The following is a 5212-nucleotide window of genomic DNA, read 5'->3' as shown; positions in this document are numbered from 1 at the left end:
AACTGTATAAGAAAACAGCCTTTTTAAAACATTTACCTCGATTCCAGACAATTTAACTTCACGTGTCAATGGTTAAAGACTAATAAAATGATGATTTGAAATTTTACGAAATTACAGTTTTTGGAGACATACTGTATTTTATGAATTTTATAATGTAAATTCTCGTGAAATCAACCCAATTCACGAATGAACAGAAATGGATTTGTCCTTACTTATTACTATATTGGAGATTTGAAAAAAATAATCAGATGAAATCTTTCAGTTTTACCTCCCACGTTTATGCCGTGCAATCTAAAAGAGTTAGTGATGATGAGAATGAATAGAATGGTGGAATAAAGGAAGTAGAATGAAAAGGGGAAACCTCAAGAAAAAACTTACAAACATTGTGTTTGTCCACCATAAAGTTCACTTGGCGGAGCTGTAATCAAGTGAGGGACTCCCTTGTACCAGATTCGAAATCTTTATTACTAAGCCACTGCAGAGATTCGATAATAAGATCGATAATCAATTAATAACTAATAACATGTATTCCAGGATGTACTTGTGGCCCCGCGTAGCGTAGTCGCTAACGCTCTCGCCTTCGGTGCGAGCGGTCCCGGGTTCGATTCCCGGTGGGGGCGCTCGGTCGAAAAAGTGTAACAGCTTTTTCAGGCCAGCCACCCTGAATGAGGTTTTCCTGGGTTTTCCTCATTCACACCAGGCAAATGCCGGGGTGGTACCTACCTTATAGGTCCCAGGCCGCTTCCTTCCTACCCCAATCCTTTATTCCTTCCCTTTCCCCGGATTGTGTGCTCGCCGAGGGACGTCATCCCTCAAATCGTGAAGGGCTAAATGGCCTTAGATGCTGAAAGCCCAGAAATCCAAATCCTAAATCCTAAATCCAGGATGTACTTGAACAAATTCTACCCATACGTAGCTAGTTCACTTACCTCTTCGTAGCAAAAAAAATAATTAATTTAACGTCTCACGTTAATGTCCTTTAATCTAAAGGAGACGGATCACTGAAACTGGATAATGATGAAATTAAATGTTTGTGCTCTCTCATAGGGAATCGAACCCTGGAACACATGCACCAAAGGTACACGCATAAGACACTAGACCTAGGGGAAAGATTTACCTCTTTGCCTTGAGTTCAGTTCATTACCTCTCATTATGAGAGCTTGGTTTGGGTGACGAACCTAATAAACCTAATGGGCCTTATGCAGAGTCTGAGTAAAGCCATACTACGGGTTTGACTAACGGATGGTTATCAAAATTGTATTCAGAGACTCTGATTAGGTCGTAGTATTTGACGAAGCTAATCACATGTGACTAATTAATCTAGAGCATAGACTAATCTTTTACCCACGGAGTAGTAATCGCGTCACTTTGCCGAACTTTTTGGCCCCTGGGTCCCTGCCTCAGGACCCATGGTCCCTGGCCCGGGGTCAATGACCTAGGGGTACCTAGGACCACCCCCTAAAATTTGGCAGGGGTACATAGGACCACCCCCAGGACCCATGGTCCCTGGCCTGTGTCAATGACCTAGGGGTACTTAGGACCACCCCTCTAGATTTTGGCAGGGGTACATAGGACCACCCCTTAAATTTTGGAAATTGCCAAATCTAAAAATTGGATGTGGTAGCCTAGGACCACAGTATGTACCTCGATCAGTATTGGGTGTCTATGTCGTTCCCTTTTATGAGTAAAAAATTGCCAAAAATTCAAATTTCGGGGTTTTTTGACCTAATTTATCCCCTTTGATGAGGTATTATTACCCTATATGCTTATATGTGCATATACAGGGGTTCATTACCTTTCATAAGACATGGGTATATTGCTGCACCCCTTTAAAATTTTGGGAGGTGTACCTTGGCCCACCCCATCAATTTTGGAAATTGTCCAATTTAAACATTTTGGTACAATAGTATAGAACCCTAGTATGTATTACTGTAAATTTGGGTGGACCACTTCGTTCCCTTTTAGGGGTACAAAATTGCCAAAATTTTAGTACAACCACATGTTTGTTTTTTTTTGCTTATTTTATTCCCTTGGATGAGGTCCTATTACCTTATATAGTTATATGGGTGTACCTTTACTAATAATAACAGGGCCATTCAATATCAAATCACCCAGGAAGGCGTTAAAATGCTGAGTGGAGTCAGAAAATCAGTTTTATCACCAAAAGTTACGCCCGAAAATTCTGTGAAATAAAAATACTGGTTTTTCGAATGCCTAGAACCCTATAATTAGTTGCGTTGTTAACGGTCTGCTCTAAAATAATTGAAGGCAAAATTTGAACACACAATTAGAGAATTGTCTGAGAAATTGAAATCGAATTGTAAGTATGGATAGGAGAGGTGAAGTGCTAAGTGACAGGGGTGTGTGAATATCATGGCGGCCATCTCGAAATCCGCCATCTTGAGGGTTAAGTCGGAAGGGGGCCTGTGATGTATGATTTTAGGCTGGCTGGTTTCTCCAAAATCCAAATGTGAAATTAGTTTTTACCTGCGATTACTTATTTATGAAAAAAAAATACGGCAAACTCAGTACAGCAGAATCAAGATCGCCGCCATTATGGCTACGGCCGTCAGATCTATATTACCCACGTGTGATATTTGATGCCAATCTCTCAAACAGTCAGCAAACCAAAAGAAAGTTTTTATTTATTTATTTATTTTTATATTTAATTTTATTTTTTATTTAATTTTATTTATTTATTTATTTTGCCATATCTGGTATCATGTGAAATGCATATTTACTATGTGAATGTGTTTTATTGTTGTCATACTATAAATTCACTCTTAGATGTATTCATTAATCTAGGTGCGCATCTATCCATCACATATAATGCACACATGTCCGCGAAGTAGGGCCGTTGCGAATCTCCGGTGATACACATGGCAATCAACGAGTCAATCACTCAGCATAGCATATCTCCATTCTTTGTAATTTCCGACATCACACTCATTAGATTCTGGAACAATAATCATACCATCGAAGCTAGTAGAGATATAGAGTGGGTTAATATTCGAGAAATAATGCATCTAGCATAATAAATATGGAGAAAAATGATTGAATTAAGTTAAACTTAATTGTTAATGAAGAAAGAACAATTAAATATGCTCACCTGCATAAATCGCATTGATCTATAGTGTGATACGGAACAGAGGCCTTTCTTTCCAAATTATCGAGGAAGTTCCTCATTTTCAGATTCTCTAAAACAAGAGGACAAAATCCTAGTTCTTCTTCTTTTGTATACCTTACGATATTGATAATAGGTTCTACATTAACACAATTCTCTAACAAGGATGATTCTTGATTCCTTGGTAAGTCTTTCCGCTTATTTTTCATACATGTTTTATCATATTCTATTTCTAGCTCATCATGGCAACAATCATGAACGTCCTCGTGGTCCGATTGAATAACAGATGTCAGGTTAATATTATTACTTATGGTCAGTGATGGGCACAAGTTTTCAACCTCGTCGCTAATGTTTATAGTCTCAAAAATTGATTTACAACTTTGCTTGATATACATAAATTTCTCATTTTCTTCTTCCATTTTCGGATCTTCGAAGCTATTGTTGTTTATGTTGTTGAACTGGAAGAAAATAAGTTATAATTAAATACCAGGAACAACTGTATAAGAAAACAGCCTTTTTAAAACATTTACCTCGATTCCAGACAATTTAACTTCACGTGTCAATGGTTAAAGACTAATAAAATGATGATTTGAAATTTTACGAAATTACAGTTTTTGGAGACATACTGTATTTTATGAATTTTATAATGTAAATTCTCGTGAAATCAACCCAATTCACGAATGAACAGAAATGGATTTGTCCTTACTTATTACTATATTGGAGATTTGAAAAAAATAATCAGATGAAATCTTTCAGTTTTACCTCCCACGTTTATGCCGTGCAATCTAAAAGAGTTAGTGATGATGAGAATGAATAGAAGGGTGGAATAAAGGAAGTAGAATGAAAAGGGGAAACCTCAAGAAAAAACTTACAAACATTGTGTTTGTCCACCATAAAGTTCACTTGGCGGAGCTGTAATCAAGTGAGGGACTCCCTTGTACCAGATTCGAAATCTTTATTACTAAGCCACTGCAGAGATTCGATAATAAGATCGATAATCAATTAATAACTAATAACATGTATTCCAGGATGTACTTGAACAAATTCTACCCATACGTAGCTAGTTCACTTACCTCTTCGTAGCAAAAAAAATAATTAATTTAACGTCTCACGTTAATGTCCTTTAATCTAAAGGAGACGGATCACTGAAACTGGATAATGATGAAATTAAATGTTTGTGCTCTCTCATAGGGAATCGAACCCTGGAACACATGCACCAAAGGTACACGCATAAGACACTAGACCTAGGGGAAAGATTTACCTCTTTGCCTTGAGTTCAGTTCATTACCTCTCATTATGAGAGCTTGGTTTGGGTGACGAACCTAATAAACCTAATGGGCCTTATGCAGAGTCTGAGTAAAGCCATACTACGGGTTTGACTAACGGATGGTTATCAAAATTGTATTCAGAGACTCTGATTAGGTCGTAGTATTTGACGAAGCTAATCACATGTGACTAATTAATCTAGAGCATAGACTAATCTTTTACCCACGGAGTAGTAATCGCGTCACTTTGCCGAACTTTTTGGCCCCTGGGTCCCTGCCTCAGGACCCATGGTCCCTGGCCCGGGGTCAATGACCTAGGGGTACCTAGGACCACCCCCTAAAATTTGGCAGGGGTACATAGGACCACCCCCAGGACCCATGGTCCCTGGCCTGTGTCAATGACCTAGGGGTACTTAGGACCACCCCTCTAGATTTTGGCAGGGGTACATAGGACCACCCCTTAAATTTTGGAAATTGCCAAATCTAAAAATTGGATGTGGTAGCCTAGGACCACAGTATGTACCTCGATCAGTATTGGGTGTCTATGTCGTTCCCTTTTATGAGTAAAAAATTGCCAAAAATTCAAATTTCGGGGTTTTTTGACCTAATTTATCCCCTTTGATGAGGTATTATTACCCTATATGCTTATATGTGCATATACAGGGGTTCATTACCTTTCATAAGACATGGGTATATTGCTGCACCCCTTTAAAATTTTGGGAGGTGTACCTTGGCCCACCCCATCAATTTTGGAAATTGTCCAATTTAAACATTTTGGTACAATAGTATAGAACCCTAGTATGTATTACTGTAAATTTGGGTG

General features: G+C 38.4%; 1 non-coding gene across 1 annotated transcript; it reads left to right on the top strand.

Moving 5' to 3' along the window:
• Positions 1-546: 546 nt before the first annotated feature.
• Positions 547-620, top strand: TRNAR-UCG (transfer RNA arginine (anticodon UCG)). Its single transcript has one exon. It is a non-coding gene; the product is annotated as a tRNA-Arg (tRNA).
• The last annotated feature ends 4592 nt before the right edge of the window (positions 621-5212 follow it).

This window comes from Thermobia domestica, chromosome 14 (assembly GCF_964235325.1).
Source record: "Thermobia domestica chromosome 14, izTheDome1.hap1.1, whole genome shotgun sequence".
Classification (NCBI taxonomy): Eukaryota; Metazoa; Arthropoda; class Insecta; order Zygentoma; family Lepismatidae; genus Thermobia; species Thermobia domestica.
The sequence above is the reverse complement of the archived record's forward strand: the minus strand, read 5'-3'. Positions and strand labels throughout refer to the sequence as shown.